The sequence below is a fragment of the Camelina sativa genome, chromosome 12, assembly GCF_030686135.1.
Source record: "Camelina sativa cultivar CO46 ecotype springtype chromosome 12, ASM3068613v1".
NCBI classification, from domain to species: domain Eukaryota; kingdom Viridiplantae; phylum Streptophyta; class Magnoliopsida; order Brassicales; family Brassicaceae; genus Camelina; species Camelina sativa.
In genome coordinates this window covers 28,809,516-28,830,540 of record NC_141891.1, presented here as the reverse complement: position 1 = coordinate 28,830,540, position 21,025 = coordinate 28,809,516, and the positions used below count along the sequence as shown (strand labels likewise).

The window sequence follows — 21,025 nt, the reverse complement described above, 5'->3', positions numbered from 1 at the left end:
TGTCGCACTTACAAAGCTCCTGTACTATTTTAATAAATGCTCTTACTTCTCATTACTATTTACATATATATGCCATTGAAATATACGAGTTAATGTTTTTTCTATTAGTTTTTTAAAATAAAATATTTAATCAACTTTTAAAATCCAAAAATGTATATAATTGTCACTTACATAACCTATTTAATTATTAAAATTAAATTACATTTCACAAAAAAAATTATAAACCATTTTTTTTAATGCTAAAGTTATTCACCTATTTTGAAAAAGTCTGATGACAATTCAACTATATTTTAAAAAGTAAATGAATAAATTATTATAATAATCATAAAATTAAATTACATACCACAAAAAACTTAAACTTATTCACCTATTAAAATTTTTGAAACGCAAAACTTATTCTCCGGTTTCAAGTACTAAAAATTAATTATCACAATATAATCTTAAAAATAAATAACATTTCACAAACAATTTTCAATCTATTCAACAATTTAAATTTTTGAAAAACAAAAACTTTGTCTTCTATATAAATATTCTAATGACTATTTAAAATATATGTGACTCAGCAATCTTAACATGGTATCCATGTTATTGAACTTTTTTAAAACTCTAGGACAATCATTTTTCCTATAAGTTTTCACCAGAACTACACTTTTTGATTATTTACCACTTTTTATACATTTTTCTCATTGCATTTTTACACCTAGGATTTGTTTAAATTAATTTGATAAGTCTAAAAAATATTATTTTATCTATTTAATGGCATAATGATGTAGATAACAATGTAAAACATAAAAGATGTGAATTTGATTTTAGAAACACAAAAAGACATCAAAACTTTCTTCACCATGTTGAAATTCTTTTTCACGTTTAAAAGTTCACAGGTGAAACGTATTACGCAAAATAATCGCAAACTTGAATAAACGAAAAAATAATCTTACTTACATATTTTCTTTTACACAAACCAATCTTAAATCTCAAATAATAATATTATTCATAATATTTTATTTGAATCGATTTATCCCGCTCTATGTGCGGGTTGGTACCTGATATGAGCTTTGGCTACAAAATGATCTTGAAGCAAAACAAGGATAAGTTGTTAGCTGGTCTAAGGACCTCTCTAACTAACCCAGATAAGGTGGAGATGAATGGTGAATTGATAAGAACCACAATAGATGTGAAAGTCTACTGATACTTCTTAGAACACTCAAGAATTCGGACACACTCGCGAATTAGAGAGCAATGGTTTCTTTTGTGAAACAGAAACAAGCAATTTTATTAATCAAAAGGTGGAAAAAAAAAGAACTACAACTCAAGGCATTATATAGCCAGGTTCATAACTTATTCTAAGGAAAAACACATAAATCCTGCAAAGAAAAAAACAAGGAAAACCAGAACAAAATCAGAAAAATAAAGGAAAGAGACAGTTGTGTAGAAAGGAGAATATCAAGGGTGCCGATTAAGGCAAATTTGATATCTTGACTTCATGACATGATTCTTCTTCGATCTCGGGATATTCTTGACGAGTGAGAGAGCCTTCTAGATGTCTTCTAGTGCCAAATAACACGTGCTTAAGAGGGCTTCAAGTTTGGGGATGAATAAAGCCCATTTAACCTTATTGCTTATTAGAGAGTCCACTGGACATGTGTTTACTGTTCGGTCCATATCTAGAGATTTATAGCAGTTTTCGCGACGCTCGTTGGTTCTCCGGAAACTAGACTCAGAAAGTTTGGGGATGAATAAAGCTCATCCTGAATCGTCGGAGGTATTTCGTTGAAGACGGCCTTTAGTTGGGAGCTCTCCGATGGGGTTAGGCGAATGGCTTCAAACTGATCAAGGGGGATCAGTCCTTCATGTTCCAGCTGCTCCAGAAAGATGTTGAACTTATTTTCTATGCTTTTGCTCCTGGTCCTAGTTATTGGTCCGCTTGGCACATATGGAGCTTGGATAATATGGCTTGGTGGTTCGATGTCCTCATCACTCCCTCCCTCTTCATGAGGTTTCGACCTCAAAATGTTTTCTCCTGCTTCAAAATGAGCCAAATCAGAGACATTGAACGTATTTGACACTTTGAACTCACCTGGAAGATCCAGGTTGTAGGCATTGTCATTATTCTTCTCCAAAATTTTGAATGGTCCATCTGCACGGGGTGAAAGTTTAGAGCTCCTTTGATTGGGAAATCTCTCTGGTCTCATGTGTACCCACACCCATTCTCCGACTTCAAAAGTAACTTTTTTCCTGCTCTTGTTGGCTGCACTAACTCGTTTCTCATTGGTTTTCTCAAGTCTCTCCTTAACTTTTAAATGGAGCTTCTTGATTTCCTTGGCCTTTTTCTCCCTATCTAAGTCTAAGAAGTCTTTTTGTGGAAGTGGTGTTAAATCCAAAGGTGTATTGGGATTGAACTCATAGACAACCTGAAAAGGAGACATTAGTGTTGCACTATGGATAGCTCTATTATAAGCAAATTCAACAAAAGGTAAGACCTCAAGCCAAGTTTTAAGATTTTTCCCTATTGTTGCTCTCAGAAGTGTTCCAAGCGTGCGGTTGACTACTTTGGTTTGGCCATCAGTTTGTGGGTGGCACGTGGTTGAGAATAGTAGCTTGGTGCCTAATTTATTCCATAAGGTCCTCCAAAAGTGGCCGAGAAACTTGGTGTCCCTGTCGGAAACAATAGTCTGTGGCACTCCATGCAATGTTACAACTTCTTTAAAGAAGAGGTCTGCTGTTTGGGTTGCATCGTTGGTCTTAGCACACGGTATAAAGTGAGCCATTTTGGTAAAACGGTCCACCACCACAAATATTGAATCCTTGTGTCTAATTTTGGGTAAACCTAGCACAAAATCCATGGAAATATCAACCCAAGGAGAAGTAGGAATCGGTAAGAGAAGATACAAACCGTGGGGTTGGACTTTAGACTTTGCTTTCTTGCAAGTGATACACCTTGCAATGAAAGTCTCCACAGATTTCTTAAGGTGAGGCAAGAAGAAATGTTATTTAAGCATGGCCAAAGTCTTCTCCACTCCAAAGTGTCCCATCAAGCCTCCTGCATGAGCTTCTCGGACTATAAGATCCCTTAAAGAGCATTGCGGGATACATAGTCGTTTATCTTTGAAGAGATAGCCATTGTGAATGTAGAATGATGTGTGACCTCCCTTGCCTGGATTCTTATAGCTCTCTGCAAAGTTAGGATCAGACTCATATAAAGGTATAATCAATTCAAAACCAAGAACCTTTGCATCCATTGTAGAGTTTTAGTTCTCCCCATGGTTGTCATCTTCTTCTTGATGTGTTGTTTGGCTTGTATAGCGTGGTGTAGAATGTCCTTCAGGTCGTGATCTCTCACATTTCTACTTTGTGAGAGATCTTTTCTTGTAATCCATCAAGAAACTAAGCCATGGTGGTCTCGGCATCATCGTCAAGCTCCAGCCTATTCCTTAATTGCTCAAATTCTTCGAAATACTCTTCCACACTCCTTGTTCCTTGAATCAACTTCCGGAACTTCTTTTGAAGGTCTCGGTGGTAGTAGATGGGAACATATCTCTACTTCATCAGCTGCTTCATTTCCCTCTGATATGTCTATATTTTGCATCTCCTTAGCCTGTATTTGTCATGCATTTAGCTAGGACAACTAGTCGTTTTACATCATTTTAGAACCTCTTTCGTACATTTTGCATGTTTAGAAAGTTTCTGCATCATCCTTGCATACATTGTGCATTCCGGAGTTTTTCAGGTGTCTAGGAGACGTTGGAAGCGCAGAGGATGGAGCCACGCTCAACCTCCGCAACCGAGTCATGCTCAACCTCCGCAACCGAGCCACGCTCAACCTCTGCAACCGAGTCATGCTCAACCTCTGCAATCGAGCTACTCCCAGCTGCATCAATCGAGCCATCCTCACTTCCACAATCGAGCCATCCTCACTTCCACAATCGAGCCATCCTCAACCGCCTCAATCGAGCCATCACTCGAGCCACCGGTCTAGGGATTCAGCTTTTGATGTCTTCATCAAATTTGTACAGAATTGAGTCATATTTCCAATTCCGTTTATTTCAAGCCAATCGGAGGTGTGTTTCAAGAGTTATCATCGTTTTAGTGAATGCGTATACACCCAGCTCGAGCCACTTTCACCGATCATGCTCGAGCCATTTTCACTCACACCACTCGAGCCACTCCTACTCACACCACTCGAGCCACTCCCAATCACACCACTCGAGCCACTCCTACTCACACCAATCGAGCCACTGGACGCACACAGACAAAATCGCGTATGCCAGGAAGACGCTCCGTCTGACATGCTTCAGGAGATTCCCAAACCGACGCTCTATCTTGTCGTTTTAAGTTTTAGGGATTCACGCGTTTTTACTATATATACATTTTGTTAAGTCTTGTTTTGGACATCTTAGTTTTTATCTCGTTTTCTTTTGTAAGGTTTCCCTAGCCACCAAAACCGTACTCTGATCTTATATCCCGATATCTTTGAATTTATTCAGTATTTTGATTTGATTTCTTCTACAAAGTTGTTCTTCACATTTTAATCTATCTAAGAATGCTTGTTTCAATGTTTTCTATGTTTGCATCCTTGACTATGATTTTCGAATCTGAGTAGTGTGTTAGTTCTTGAGGATGGGATAGATTAGGTGGAGGATCTTAGGATGTAGAGTGTTTAAGCGTTGATTGCATGATTCCCTTCTGGACTAGAGTAAGAAATACTAGTTTTTCTCTGATCAATTGGGACTAGGTTTGAGACATTTCCACACCCAAAAGGTGTTTGATGAAATGTCTGACCAACTATGCCAGAGACTTACGTTCCTAGCCTAAGAGATTAGTTGTCTAGGATGTTTGTTGACATGAATGAACTTGTTTGTAATGCCTGCTCGACCATGATCCTCTAGCGAGAGCTAGGTATGGAAGTGGTTGAGTCTGAGTAGCTTTTGCCAAGAGATTGGATTAGCTAGGTTGTGATGTTCATTGTTTGGGGATAGTTTGCTTGTGGTATGTTAAACACTCTGTAGAATAGGATACTCCACCGACATCAATTACCCCATCCTTAGGACTTCTTTCTTTCTGATTTTTATTACATTCCTGGAACAGTTTTGTTTCTTGCTTTTTAGTTCATTCTTAGACTCGTTTATGTTTTTATTCATTTTCGCTTCGTGTCATGCATTCTCGTTTCTAGTTCTGTGACTCATTTCGGTTTTGCATTTTGATCACTCTAGGATTGTTAGAAAAAACACTCTTTTGAATTGGCTTAACTTGTGACTTCTTGATTGCATCTTGAGTGATAGTGAACCTTCCCAACTGGATTGACACCTTAAGTATTACAACACATAAGGTTAATTGAGACCTACTAGGAGACACAAAAATCCTAGTATCACCCTCCATGTGGTTACTTGAGGGGTATCACTTCTCCTCCTATCATTAACTTCACGATCCCACCAAGACAAAGCGCGATTGGTAAGTTGAGCTACGGCTAAGGCTAGCTTCTTCTGGTCGGTGTACTTGTAGTAGGCAAAGATGTGCTCCATTCTCTGCTCCCACTCAAGATAAGCTTCAAGATCTACCCTTCAAGCAAACGTAGGAGCCTTGAGCTTCATATCCATAGAATTAGACCTCGTACGGTCTTCTTCCTCTGCCATTTCATGGTTAAGTCTTTGAGCTTGACGTCGTCGACGGTTGTTTTGTGGTCCTCCATCATCACTGAAGTCAGTCTCTTGACCATCTTCATGAACGACACCATTCTCTCGTCTTTGGTTATGGTTTGCACGAGGTTCTTCGATTTGGTTTAAGCGTTGTTCCATGGTAGTGAGTTGTTGTTGCATGGCTTGCAGCAACTGCATCATAGGAGCGTTAGGATCACTGGTGTTGTCACCCATCCCACCTGAAAGAATTAAGATGCAAAGTATCAAATTCTTTGGTAAGAGAGAACACAAAGAAATATGTCTTCGTACCACAAATCGTTAATGTTAAAAAAAAAAATTCTATGAAATTCTAACAAGTGAAAAAGACCAGAGCAAATAAAGGCAAGAGAGTAACACAAAACAGATTTAGAACGAGTGCTGCAGACAGATTTTTTAATATTTTTCTGATTTTTTTTTTCTATGAGTTTTATAAAACTAAGGTAATAAAACAGATGAAATAGTTTTTTTTTTTTTTATAATGAAACTGGGAAAAAAAATTAAACTGAAGGAACGAAATCACCTGATAAATTAGGAGCTTGTAAAGCTCTGATACCAAAATGATATGAGCTTTGGCTACAAAATGATCTTGAAGCAAAACAACGATAAGTCGTTAGCTGGTCTAAGGACCTCTCTAACTAACCCAGATAAGGTGGAGATGAATGGTGGATTGATAAGAACCACAATAGATGTGAAAGTCTACTGATACTTCTTAGAACACTCAAGAATTCGGACACACTCACGAATTAGAGAGCAATAGTTTCTTTTGTGAAACAGAAACAAGCAATTTTAATAATCAAAAGGTGGAAAAAAAAGAATTACAACTCAAGGCATTATATAGCCAGGTTCATAACTTATTTAAAAGAAAAACACATAAATCTTTAAATCCTGCAAAGAAAAAAACAAGGAAAACCAGAACAAAATCAGGAAAATAAAGGAAAGAGACAGTTGTGTAGAAAGGAGAATATCAAGGGTGCCGATTAAGGCAAATTTGATATCTTGACTTCATGACATGATTCTTCTTCGATCTCGGGATATTCTGGACGAGTGAGAGAGCCTTCTAGATGTCTTCTAGTGCCAAATAACACGTGCTTAAGTGGGCTTCAAGTTTGGGGGTGAATAAAGCCTATTTAACCTTATTGCTTATTAGAGAGTCCACTGGACATGTGTTTACTGTTCGGTCCATATCTGGAGATTTATAGCAGTTCTCTCGACGCTCGTTGGTTCTCCAGAAACTAGACTCAGAAAGCTTTAATTTGTTATATGGCTCATCTCCTGGATCGTCCTGAATCGTCGGAGGTATTTCGTTGAAAACGGCCTTTAGTTGGGAGCTCTCCGATGGGGTTAGGCGAATGGCTTCAAACTGATCAAGGGGGATCAGTCCTTCATGTTCCAGCTGCTCCAGAAAGATGTTGAACTTATTTTCTATGCTTTTGCTCCTGGTCCTAGTTATTGGTCCGCTTGGCACATATGGAGCTTGGATAATATGGCTTGGTGGTTCGATGTCCTCATCAGTACCTAGTATAATTATAAATCGTAAATCTAAATTAGGCTAAATAGCTAAATGTGTCTCAAGCTCTCTGGCGGCGACAAATTAGATTTTTCAAGAGAGTTCTTCTCTTTTAATATATAGAGGATTATTTTATTTCATATATAAGTACAAATTTCCAAATACTAATGTTTATTAATTACTAATATATGCATGTAATTATCAAATAACATTCCTCAAATATTTCAAGCAAAGGATGCATGATGAAGGTTGTTTGGAGAACCCATATTTTTCTTTATCGTTTAAGCGAATCAACTTGGCGTAGAAAATAGTTTAACAGATAAGAGAGGTTTCCTAACGTTTGGTTATATAGATTTGGGACATCACACCGATGACCATAACTGCGTTCACATTATTAATGACGAGATATAGATGGTTCCCTTGTATTATGTAACAATAGATACAACATGTAATAATAAAATTAAAATTTTAATTATGATTTAGTAGATTATGTTATTTGTGTTAAATCTTTTTTTATTAGTCGTACAAGCGGATTGTAAATGAGCTTAAATAAATTATGGTATATCATTTTTTTTTTGGTAGGAAATTATGGTATATCATTAATCCTTGCTCCAAGGGTGAGTAATTTCTAGTTTTCAATGTCATTTCCTTAATTATGAACAACGAAATTCTAACTTGTTTTGTTTTCGTCTGTTTTGTTTTGTGTTTTTATGTGTAGAATTTTACTGAGTATTTAATCAGCTTGATTGAAGCTGCTCAAAGTAATAAAAAATCAAATATCACATTTACATGTCAAGAAGTAGAGCTGTCTTTATCTCTAGTTGAGATATGGTCTTAATTTTAAAATTTTGTAATTGCTTCATATGTTCTTAATTAACCGTTTGATTTTTGTTTAATAGTATGTATGAAGTAAAAGATGACAAAAGAGAAGTTAGCTACGTCTTTAAGACTTCAGCTAATGACCACATGTTAGTCAAATTATACATATTACATATCATAACAAAAAAAAAATTGCCTAATAATTTTTTAATTTAGGACAATCGGATTGCCGGTTCCGATGAAATACCAACAATATTTAATTTCCGTAAAAAAAAATTGGATTTACTGTCGATGCGAAAATCTACCTGCTCTTCATTTGCAACAAGATCTATTCCGCTCTTCATACTTTTTACCAAGAATATTGTGTGTTTGAATTCTGTTTGATTGTGTATTTAGTTTTAATTGGTGTCTTTGAAATTAATTTGTTTTTTTATTTTTTGTTTTTTTGTTTTTTGTCAAACTCTTGCATTTCATTACTCGAAGGAGTGAAGTATCATACAAGCAGTGGTTACAATACAAGATAAAAGGGCATTCCCCAATGCCAAACAACAAGAGAATACAACTAAGGATAGGAATAGTCAGTAATAGGTTCTTGAGAGCTTTGAGCCAAATTCAGGAAGATACTTGGTACATGTGAGATCAAGATTGTCGACAAACTCTTCCATGATCAAATCAGTGGAAAAGGTGATAGCCATTGTCATGAGACGAGTTGGCGTTAATGAAGATGTCAGAGCTGAGCTTCTTACCGGTTTGAGTTCACGGAGAAGTAGCTTGACAAGATTCCGAGCATGGTTGAAAGTGCTCTGAAGCTTGAAGATATTTGCTAGAGCTGCCGTCGAAGAACAACTAGCCTTGGACAGACCAAAGCGGTAGTCAAAGAGACAACTTGGGATCGGGATCAAAGAGCCATAAAACTTCAAGCAAGAGGGTTCAAATAACAAGGCCAAACTGGAATCTAGTACCATGATTCTCAAGGAATTTAAGCAGAGCCATAGCAACGATGACGAATCACTTCTCGAATGGAAACCATAGAGAAAGTGATCTTGATCACACCATCGGCTATAATATGGCTTCGACATATGGAGCAAAAGATCATAATTGGACTTACATGGATTTAGCTATGGATCAGCAATTGGATGGGAATTACCTCCGGAATTGATAGAAAACAGAAGCGAGAGTCTCGATTGCCTTGAGATTTGATGAGCAGATTTTGTCGAGTAATCGCTTCGAACTTGATAATAGCTATCCCGAATCAAGAGTGTCGATACAAATTGCAGAAGTTGTCTAATACTCTTACAAACACCATATCGAATTACTCTTAGACACGAGATTAGTAGAAGTTCAGAATTAATGGACCTGGGTGTTGAAGCTGTGGGCTCTACTTTTGGTAAGCTTAGTGGGCCTGTAGAAAAGACATGGTCCACCAAGAGAAAACATAGTTTTCCAATAGAAGAGTTTTAGAGAGGCGGCTGGCCGGAAAATGCAGAGAGTCTTGCGGAGCAAAGAGCACCTCTTGTGCGTGATAGATCGGCGGGATTGGCCGGTGGTTGTGTCTTGATTCGAGGTTGGAGTCTAGGTCCACTGGGGAAAACCCTAGAGTCACAAACGCTTGCCAAATTAAGGGCTGAGTGAGGAGTCTGTCCGGACTTGACGGAAAGTTTTGCAGTGCAAATAACATCTCCGGTGCTTGTAGAATTAGCGGAAGCAGAACATTGGCCATAAACTGAATCAAATTTGGAAACTAAGTCCACTGGGGAGAACCCTAGTTTCGCCATCAATCGCCAAAATGACGGATGATTGTAGCGGCTGCCCAAATGATGCAGAGATCTTTGTCGATTACGGAACATCATCGGTGGAAAGAAAGCAAGAAGAAGTAGGCAAAGGTCGGGGTTTGGTATGGAGGTAACAAAGAAGAGAGTTTGAGAAGGATTAGACAAAAAGAAAAATTGTGGAAATTTTTTGCAAAATAGAGCACTAAAAGAAGCAGATTGGAGACGAGAGTGAGATGTGTCGGAGAGATCCCGACGCCGGCGAACAGCAGCCCCGCCGGCGTCAGAAAACTTGGTTAAAAGAGGTGTCTCGGGAATCGTGTCTGGGAGAGAAACGGAACTTTATTTCTTTTGATCTTTTCACCGATCAATTTGGTAAGTCAATTAATTTGTTTGTGTAATGTTATTTATAATGACAGTATGTTATACCACAATGTATTTATTTTCGGTCAAAGAAAAATTGAATTTGTCATTGCTGCGGAAATCAACCATGCTCTTCAGTTGCAAAAAGATCTACCCGTTCTTCATTTGCAACAAGCTCTATCCCATTTTTCATGATTTGTACCAAGAATATTGTGGGTTTGAAATTAGTTTGATTGTGTATTTAGGTTTAATTGGTGTGTTTGAATTCATTTTGATTGTGTGTTTAGTTTTAGTTGGTGTATTTGAATTTACTTTGTTTGTGTAAGATTATTTATAATGACAGTATGTTATTTATACATCGTACCAGCATTAACTGAAATGAGACATGAAGAAATTATGTTTTCGTATTGCCTCTCTCTTTAATTTCAACATTTTTGAATTTTGTTTAAAAGTATGAAGTAAAAGACAACAACGGGGAAGTTAGCTACGTCTTCAAGACTTTGGCTAATGACCACATGTTGTTTAATAAAAAATATAAGTAACCACATGTATGTTTTTCAATTTAGGACGATCGGATTGCTGCTTCTGATGAAATACCAAAACATTATTTAATTCAGTGGAAAGAAATATTGGATTTGTCGTTGCTGCATAAATCTATCACACTTCGCCACCTCCATCAAACCCGCGTTAAAGCCGCTCTTCCTTTTATATATCAAAAATATTGTGTGTTTAAATTTAGTTTGATTGTGTGTTTAGTTTTAATTGGTGTGTTTGCATTCAGTTTGATTGTGTGTTTAGTTTTGATTGGTGATTTTCAATTTAGTTTGTTTGTGTAATGTTATTTATATTGATTTACATCGTACCAACATTAATTGATATAACACATACATGAAGAAATCATGTTTTCTTATTGCCCCCTCTCTTTAGTTTCAACGTTTTCCATATATTCATACCTCATACCAAGTTCAGATTCTCACATAACATTAGATTCATATAGAGAAAAAAAATGGTCGTTGGATTTTCAATCCCTCTTACAAACAAAGAAAACAAACAGTTCATTAGTAGAGCATCTATTGGTTCACAAGATTTTTGGATAGTTGCTTGACACTAGGAGTACGGATATTTGGGTTCCTAGTAGTGATTATGTGTTTCTAGTTAGTGATTACGTGCAAGCACATAATCACTACTAGGAACCCAAATATCATTACTCACAATGTCAAAACTACCCAAAAATAACAAATCATATTTACTGATATGGAACTAACTAGCTTATTGGAAAAACAAAATAGCATACAATTGGGTTCACAAACTATTGAGAAAATGCTCTTCATTTGTAACAAGATCTATCCCGCTCTTCATAATTTGTACCAAGAATATTGTGCTTTTAGTTTAATTGATTTATTTGAATTCAGTTTGATTGTGTGTTTAGTTCTAATTTGTGTGTTTCAATTTAGTTTGTTTATAAAATGTTATTTATAATGAAAATATATTAGCCTTATAATTAAATAACTAGATGATTGTCCACGCGATGTCTGTATGATGTATTTTTAGTTCTTTATATATTTGTATTGATTTATGATTGTGATTAATTATATATATATATATAAATATACATGATTTGATTGTTTGATACATAGATTGAGTATAGTTTACATTAAATTTTATATAAATACAAATTGTAGGTGTGATTGTTTATATATGACAACAAATTAGTTATTTTTTCTGGTTCTTTGAAATGTTGAATAGATATAGTTATTATTCACAAATCACAATAAAATCTTGTTCATCTTGTTACAAAAAACATTTTTTTTTCAAAAGAGTTGAGGGAGAACAAATTACATGTTGCTTAAAATTACTAAAATGTATCCATTATGATTTACATATTTAGTATTTAATATCACCCTTTCTCCATAGAGAAATTTTCTCAAGCGGTTTTCTAACATCATAAAATTGAAAACATATTAAGTATTTTACAACTTATTTCACAGATAAAATCTTGTTTTTACATAACATCTTACATATCTATAAATATCTAAAAGGTAATTCACAAAAACAAATTAGCAAAATATATGTAAAATATAAGCAAAACGTAAGTAAAATACTTTTACGTATGTGTTTTTACAACAAATAAAATAGACTACCATCTCTTTTTTATTGTCACGTTAGTATTTTGTTCACTAAAAATGTCTTTTCATATACAATTTTAGTACAGATTCTCAAGTTTCATATGGTTTTTCGTCTTCCTTTAAATATCTAATACATTATATAATACTCTCTTAATACAAATAAAAGAAGAAATATGAAAGTGTATTCATATTTGATACAGCTCAACTTCTCTGGTTCCAATCATATCTGCTTGGTCAAGTCAAGGACTCCTCGGTAGCAGTATATTGTGTTCTTCAGAATGGTCTATGATATGCTCAAATTAAACCCTAGAGCTAGACTCTCAAATTAAGAGATCACTGCAGTACTTAGGGGTCGAATTCCACAAGGACTCAAGTCTACACAATAAATTATAGAGTTTTATAATTAAGCTAAACAAATTAATTTAAATTAAAATAAAAGCAATGCAAAATATTAAATAAAAGCTGTTGTAAATTCAAGGGATCTACAAGCTAGGTTTAGAGAATTTCTCACGAAATTATGAAATATTAAATTAACAAATAAATAGGATTCAAGCAATTAAGAACAGATCTAGAACTGTTAACACTTTTGTAAAAATAATCAGTTCTCACTGCAAATATTCCAAATCTCTTTGTAAAATTCAAAGTTAAAAATCAGCTTTAAACACAGGTTAAGATTGTTCACAAAATTACTAAATCAAATCTCTTTTCAAGAAGTAATTTTGCTCATCAAAAGGTTTTATCACAAAAATCAATTATATTCTCATATCTATTTATTTTCCAAGTTTAGTAATTCTAGATGGCCAATCAAGGATTAATATGAAGAACAATCTATGATGAAGATCTAGAAAGATAATGAATCCTAAATAAACAGATCTAATAAATCATAAAATCCCCGTAAAAAAACCCTGAACCTAACAAGCAAACTACTCAGACATATTCAATGAAACACAAATCATCATTCTGGATAATAAGCAATTGAAATTAAAAAAAGTAAAGAGGGAGTTTATGATTTCTTCTCTACAAAGCAGTTCAGATATCTCTCTCCCAAAAGCTCTCAAAATCTCACAGGGTTGCAGAAAATAAAACTTGCTAGAAAATAACTTAAGGGTTTCTAAAACCTAAAAATACTATTTATATGACCTAAAACACGTCAGAGACTTGTGTTGCAATTTTGGAAAACTTCGGGCAACTTTGTAAAATTTCCAAATTTGTGATTCTTCGTCGGCTAAAGAGGGTGTCGATCGATGCTCCTAAGTGGTGTCGATCGATGTCATTGCTTTGATCCGAGTCCAAATTGATTCTTCGAGATTTTTGCTCCAAAATGATCCAAATTGCACTACTTTGCTCCATCCCTGCCAAAATCCTAGAAAAATTGTAAATACTCTCAAAGAACCTAAAAACACATCAAAAGACTCTAAAAGACTCCTTATATCATGGTTAAAAACCACAAAAACCATAATATATCAACTCCCCCAGACTTAGCCTTTGCTTGCCCTCAAGCAAAACATAAGCTTACACCTGTGAAAGAGGTTTGAAAACTGGGAACTCACTCAACTGCTGAAGATTCTTATTCGCACTCTTCATTTACTTCACTCAAGAACTTACTTCTTATACTTAACCATGATAAGCATCAACATTCCTTACTCAAATCCCACAATCCTTTGGAATCTCAGAAATCTCCATTGTCATCTCATTATATAAATTTAAGCAAATATAGGTGAGTTCTTACCTTGGGTGTATTGATCAGTGGCATATGGACTCCCTTCAGGCCAAGACATTCTTCATACATCTCCTTTCCTCTCCCTCTTCTCACTTCCAAAGGGCTGATTTCTCCCAAATTGTTTTTTTTTCTCAAAGGTGTAAGCGAATACCGGGGTCATCGGTAATTTATCTACCCCTCGCTTCCAAGCTTTGTGTGATCATTTGACTCAAGAGTAGAATAATGAGGTCACAGGTAATATACATACCTCTCTAAATTGATCAAAATCATCTCATCTTTTATTCTTTTTTTTCTCTTTTTTTTTAAAGCACTGAAGGGAAGAGAGAGGGGAGACATACTTTGAAAAATTGCACTGTCTTGTATGGCCCGAAGAAGAAGTCTAGTCCACTGATTTCCAACCCCAAAGTAAGAGATTAAGTCCGGTTAAAATCTTGATAAAAATTGAGACAACGTTAGATCAATCAAATATCCATTGAATAAGGGCTTTCGGGATTGTTGATAAGGCTCATAGTCTTTCTAAGCTTCAGTTCTGAGATCAAGAATAGTAAAATAATCATTAGAATGTTAGCCAAATAAGAGAAATCATTAATCAAGATCATAATTCCCAAAGACAAAAAGAAAAATTTTGAAAAATTTGACTCAAACTTTATGGTTTTGACTGACACAACTGAAACTCAAAAACCAAAACGTAGTTAGTAACTAACCTCCCCCAAACTTAAACAATACTGTCCCCAGTGTTATCAAGCTTAAAATTGGCAAAATAAAATAAAATAAATATAAATGAAAATCAAAAGAAAAAAAAACCTACGAGTGGGTTACCTCCCACTAAGCGCTTGTTTTCAGTCATTAGTTTGACTTTGCTGGAGCTCAAGCATCCGGTGGATCAGAACGTGGCATTGAATGCTTCCAAGAGAATGTCCTCTTCATCCAAGGTGGTGTATAAGCTTTAGGTGCATGAGGTCTGCCAAGAATGTGAGGAACAGGACAAGGGCGGGATATAGGGATGGGTTTGCTTCTCTTATGTCCTGCAAAATCATCAGCAGAAGAAACAAGCGCTCTAAGATAATCTCGTGGCTTGGTTAACTGCAAAACAGTTTTTGTATCTTTGAAGGTCTTATTGATGATAAGAGGAGGTTTAGGTGCAGAAGAGGTGTACCTTTGCCTTACCTGAGGACTCTAGAGTGTGGAGTGGGGGGCTTTCTGTTTGGGAACAGCTTTATGACTTGGAGCATCAGTTTTGGACAAACTCTGTCTCGGATGTGGAGGAGTGTCGACCGACACTAATGTTGTGTCGATCGACACTAATGTTGTGTCGATCGACACTGAGTCTGATGCTCGTGTATTTGCTTCTCTGTAGCTTATCTGAGCAATCTTCTCAACAGAAAATGTCTGTCCATCAATGGTAGGAGCTCTACTCAGCTTATCCATCTCAAAATTCATACTCAAACCATCCACATTCAGTGCTATGTGTCCCTTCTTCACATCAATGATGGCACCAGCTGTAGCCAAGAATGATCTTCCTAAGATGGGAGGATTTTTAGGCTATGTACCATACTTAAGCACCACAAAGTCAGTGGGAATCATGAAGTTTCCAACCTTAATTGGAATATCCTCTAAAACACCTTCAGGAATTCTTCGTGATCGATCAGCCAAGATAAGAGAAATCTGAGTTGGCATGAAATCTGTCATCCCAAGTCTCACAGCAGTAGAATGTGGCATCAAGTTGATACTAGAGCCAAGATCGCAAAGAGAGTGAGGAAATCTTCCTGTGGAGATAGAGTAATCTAACACAAAACTTCCAGGATCTGGTAACTTCTTTGCAATCCTACTCTGGATCACTGCACTCACTTTCTCAGACAGTACCACTTCTTGCTTCCTCTCTTTCTTCCTTTGAACAGGCTGGTTCAACAGAATTGCACTAACATCCTTAGTTAGCAAATCTCCTTCCTCAGGGCTCAAACCATTGGATACCATTCTCTTAACATAGCGCTTGAGTGGTGGTGAAAGCTTTACTGCATCAATCAAAGGCATCTCAATCATCACTTTATCCATCATTGTTTTGCATCTAGCTTCCTCTATCTCCTGCTTAGACTTTCGTGGCTTAGGAAAAGGAATCTTAGGTTTGTACACCCTTTCAGCACCTGGAATCGGAGATTTTGTGTTGTCTAGTTCCGTCTGAGATGAGTGTCGACCGACACCCAGTTGGTGTCGATCGACACCATCATCTGGAGTAGAGAGATTTGACGATTTCTCACCCTGTTCTGCAGAAATAATTTCACCATTATCTTCGTCTCTCACTGATATGGCATTGCAAGCATGCTTGGGGTTTGACTCAGTTCTTGCTGGAAGAAAACTCTCTTGCCTTTTAATAGAGTCAGCAGTCTGTGCAACTTCAATCTCCAGCTTCTTAACATGAACATTCAATGCATCGATCTTTCCATTAAGCTCAGTATAGACATTATTGATCTTTCCATTGAATGTCACTGTCAACTGCTCCTGACCCTGCAAAAGTTGCTCTAGCATAGCTTCCATTCTACTCTCAGAAGAATTCTTAGGAGGGGGAGACTGATAGGATGAGTTCCCATAGGTTCTGGTATAACCGCTATTCTGTTGTTGCTGCTGATACTCTGGTTTTGGAGTGTAGCCTGAAGAGTTCCCACTGTAAGGCTTGTTGCCTTGCTGATTACCTAATCTCTGACCCTGATTTCCATAGACAAAGTTAACATCTGCTTCTTCATTTCCTGTCTCAGGTTATGGCTCAAATGTCTCAACTTCAGCAGCAAAGTGAACTGACTTCTTACCCACAAGAAGATTGTGCACTGAATCCAGCTTGGCATTAACATAGGCTAACTGGTTGGAATCAAATTCTCCATGCAATCTCTTTCTTTCAGCATCGGGTCTCTTAGTGCTATTGCTAGAGGCCAAATTCTCAATCAAAACTTCAGCATCTTCTGGAAATCTTGTTTTGAAATTCCCATGACTTGCAGCATCCAAAGCTAACTGATACTTCCAGTCACACCCTCTGAAAAAGATACTCAGCAGTTGTACCCTTGAAAACCCATGGTGTGGACAATCCCTCTGATAAGCTTTGAATCTCACCCAAGCTGCCATAAAAGCTTCATCTTGTCCTTGCTTGAATGAAGAGATCTTAACTATCAGCTCATCAGACATTGCATCATCATAAAAGTAGTTTAGGAAAGCCACCTTGATATCATGCCAAGTCGTCAAAGATCCAGGCTGCAACTGTTTCAACCATTGAGATGCTTCTCCTGCAAGTGAGTATGGAAAGAGCTTGCAGAAAATGTAATCCTCAGTCACTCCATTAGCCTTGATACTGGTCACAAGATCCTCAAAGTGCTCAATGTGGTCCAAAGGCTTCTCATGGGGTAGGTTAGAGAAAGGTCTCTGCCCAACCAGTTAAAAGTAAGCAGGTTTCAACTCAAAATCATTCCTCTTGAATGGAGGAGGAACAATAGCAGACCGGTTCTCATACACAAGATCAGCCCAGTTGTAGTCAACAATAGTCCTGATCAAGTCTCGGTTCTGCTCATGTCTTCGAACAGGGTTGTTAACGCGGTTTGCAACTCCACGTTTGTCTGCAGGAAGGGGGTGTCGATCGACACCCTGTTGGTGTCGGTCGACACCATCAGCTTGCTCATCGGCAACAATAACTTCAGCAATAACATTCCCTTATGCATCAAGCTTTTGGCCCTGCTCGTTGCGCAAGTGGCCCTCTTGATCCCTCAAAGCACCATCCTCATCACGCATCAGAATGATTGTGTTAACCATCTTCAAAGATTTGACTGCTTTTCGGTTCTCACGCTCAAGTTTTCCCAACTCTTGGTTTGAAAGCTTCAAAATTGCTAGTGTTAGGCCTAGGAGGCATGCACCTGAAACACACAAGAGAAAAGAAAACAAAAGCGTGTAAGTTTCAAATAAAAAGAAAAATTTAGACAAAATCAAAAACTCAAATCCAATGGTAGATCAAAGAGTCCCCGGCAACGGCGCCAAAATTTGATATAATCAAATTAAACCCTAGAGCTACTCTCTCAAATTAAGAGATCACTGCAGTACTTAGGGGTCGAATTCCACAAGGACTCAAGTCTACACAATACATTATAGAGTTTTATAATTAAGCTAAACAAATTAATTTGAATTAAAATAAAAGCAATGCAAAATATTAAATAAAAGCTGTTGTAAATTCAGGGGATCTAAAAGCTAGGTTTAGAGAATTTCTCAGGAAATTATGAAATATTAAATCAACAAATAAATATGATTCAAGCAATTAAGAACAGATCTAGAACTCTAAACACTTTTGTAAAATAAATCAGTTCTCACTGCAAATATTATCTAAATTTAAAACCAGAAAATTCAAATCTCTTTATAAAATTCAAGGTTAAGAATCAGCTTTAAAAACAGGTTTAGATTGTTCACAAAATTACTAAATCAAATCTCTTTGCAATAAGTAATTTTGCTCATCAAAAGGTTTTATCAGGAAAATCAATTATATTCTCATATCAATTTATTTTCCAAGGTTATTAATTCTAGATGGCCAATCAAGGATTAATATGAAGAACAACTATGATGAAGATCTAGAAAGATAATGAATCCTAAATAAACAGATCTAATAAATCATAAAATCCCAGTAAAAAACCCTAAACCTAACAAGCAAACTACTCAGACATATTTAATGAAACATAAATCATCATTCTGAATAATAAGCAATTGAAATTAAAAGAGTAAAGAGGGAGTTTATGATTTCTTCTCTACAAAGCAGTTCAGATCTCTCTCTCCCAAAAGCTCTCAAAATCTCACAGGGTTGCAGAAAATAAAACTTGCTAGAAAATAACTTAAGGGTTTCTAAAACCTAAAAATACTATTTATATGTCCTAAAACACGTCAGGGACTTATGTTGCAATTTTGGAAAACTTCGGGGAACTTTGTAAAATTTCCAAATTTGTGATTCTTCATCGGCTAAAGAGGATGTCGATCGATGCTCCTAAGTGGTGTCGATCGATGTCATTGCTTTGATCCGAGTCCAAATTGATTCTTCGAGATTTATGCTCTAAAATGATCCAAATTGCTCTACTTTGCTCCATCCATGCCAAAATCCTAGAAAACCTATAAAGACTCTCAAAGAACCTAAAAACACATCAAAAGACTCTAAAAGACTCCTTATATCATGGTTAAAAACCACAAATACCATAATATATCAGTCTGAGCTATATCCTTGTCGAGGCCAGCCTATTAGCATTGTTCGGATGCCTTCATTGCTGAGCTTTATTTTGGAATCTGATCCAACAATCAGCTTGAAAATGAAGTTTACATCCATTGTTCCCAATTGCCACCTCTCGCCAAACGCTAGGAAGCTCGGGTTTGTTATCATAACTCAGGGCCAAACCGGCTGCAAGCTTTGTGTGAAACTCTTTAACCTCCATGGCCATGAGCTTCATGTGAGGGAGGACTCACCTGCTTTGCTACGGTTTGACACCTAACTCTTGCGATCCCCGGTTGAAGCTCCTTCTAGAGACATGAGATTCGGTCTTAAAATGCTGAAGGACTTGGTTCCAATTACTTTACCTCTCATGTTGGTGAGACACCCGTCTAATGTTACCCTTGTGGAACACTCCTTTCAAAGCTCGATTGCGTCTGCCGCTAGAGCTATTTATGATCACTTGTTGATCAAGGATTTCGCGAAATCCGTCTTTATGGTCCAATCCACTTTGGTCCCAATAGATTCTTCAATAATTGTAAAACTTCCAAGAGTTGAGAATCCCTTTGAAGAACTCATGGAGCCTTTATCATTTCTTTCTTATGCTTATCTTGTTGTATGTTGTAAGAATCCACCTCTTTATGAGGCTTTGATTTGAATGAAAATTCACTTGTTTGACAAAAAAAAAATTCATATTTGATACTGTATAATTGGTTTTTATGTCTCTAAAATAGATCTTTAGTGAATTTTTAATTAATAACTTAATAAAATTAATAGATTTTATACATTAAAATTTAATAGAATGACACAACTCAAAATAAGCGTGATCCATGGCGGCGGTTTCATTTTTCTGATTCTACTCCTTGCTCTTCTTCTAATTTTGATTTTCTTCTATTTTGTTATAAAACTGTTTTGTAGTTCGGTTGAAGACATTGTTGATGTGGAGCTTCAACCTATTCTTTCAGACGATTTTTATTTTCAGTATAACACCGACTAACCGATATGTTTGGTCGAATTTAACCACTTCGGAGATGTTGTCGCATATACCGCATGAGGGCATGCATATCACCTCAAATGCTTATATAGGTGGAAGAGACAATGTCCAATTTGTGATCGTAGCTTTTGAGCGATAATACACTCTATATTGTTTTCTATGTCTCTAAAATAGTTTTTTAGCGAATTTTCAATTAATAACTTAATAAAATAAATAGATTTTATATAATAAAGTTTAATAGACTGAGATATGTCAGAAAATTATGAAACACATGATTTTACTCCTAAATTTGATTTTGTGGAATTTTATTCTATTATATAAGATTGATGGCTCAGTAACTTAATTATCTACTGAATTGATTTTCTTCTCTGATTCTCTCATATGCTAAAATGCAAAAGACACCAAAAAGTGGATTTAAGAAAAATTATCTTTTTTTATGCATTCAGAATTTTTTTCCTAAATCATCTAAAAACATGATAAAAGTACTCAAGGTAGAGCAAATGTTAGATTAATCGTGGGCATGTTGTAGATCCGTTTTGGATAATGGTAATTTCCTAATTAATATGGCGTAGTTGCTTTACTTTAGTTTGACCTAAAATGCAAAGCTATTTGGATTCTGGTCTAATCACGTTCTGAGTCTTCACAAAAACCCTATTTGGTTTTGAGGTTTCTGATACGATGTATGTTTTTGTTGATATGTTTGCTCTATTGCTATGTACATCTCCATGCCCAAGATCTTGCTACTTACTGTAAGATATAGCTTTATGATTGTTCATTTGCTCTTTCAAACAAAAAAAAAACACTCTTGGGAATTAGTAGTGGCTCCGATGAAACAAATATAAT

The 21,025-nt window shown here is 36.1% G+C and overlaps 1 non-coding gene across 1 annotated transcript; it reads left to right on the top strand.

The window, feature by feature from the left end:
- Positions 1 to 17,031: 17,031 nt before the first annotated feature.
- LOC147931018 (small nucleolar RNA R71) lies at positions 17,032 to 17,138 on the top strand. Its single transcript, XR_015576941.1, has one exon. It is a non-coding gene; the product is annotated as a small nucleolar RNA R71 (small nucleolar RNA).
- The last annotated feature ends 3,887 nt before the right edge of the window (positions 17,139 to 21,025 follow it).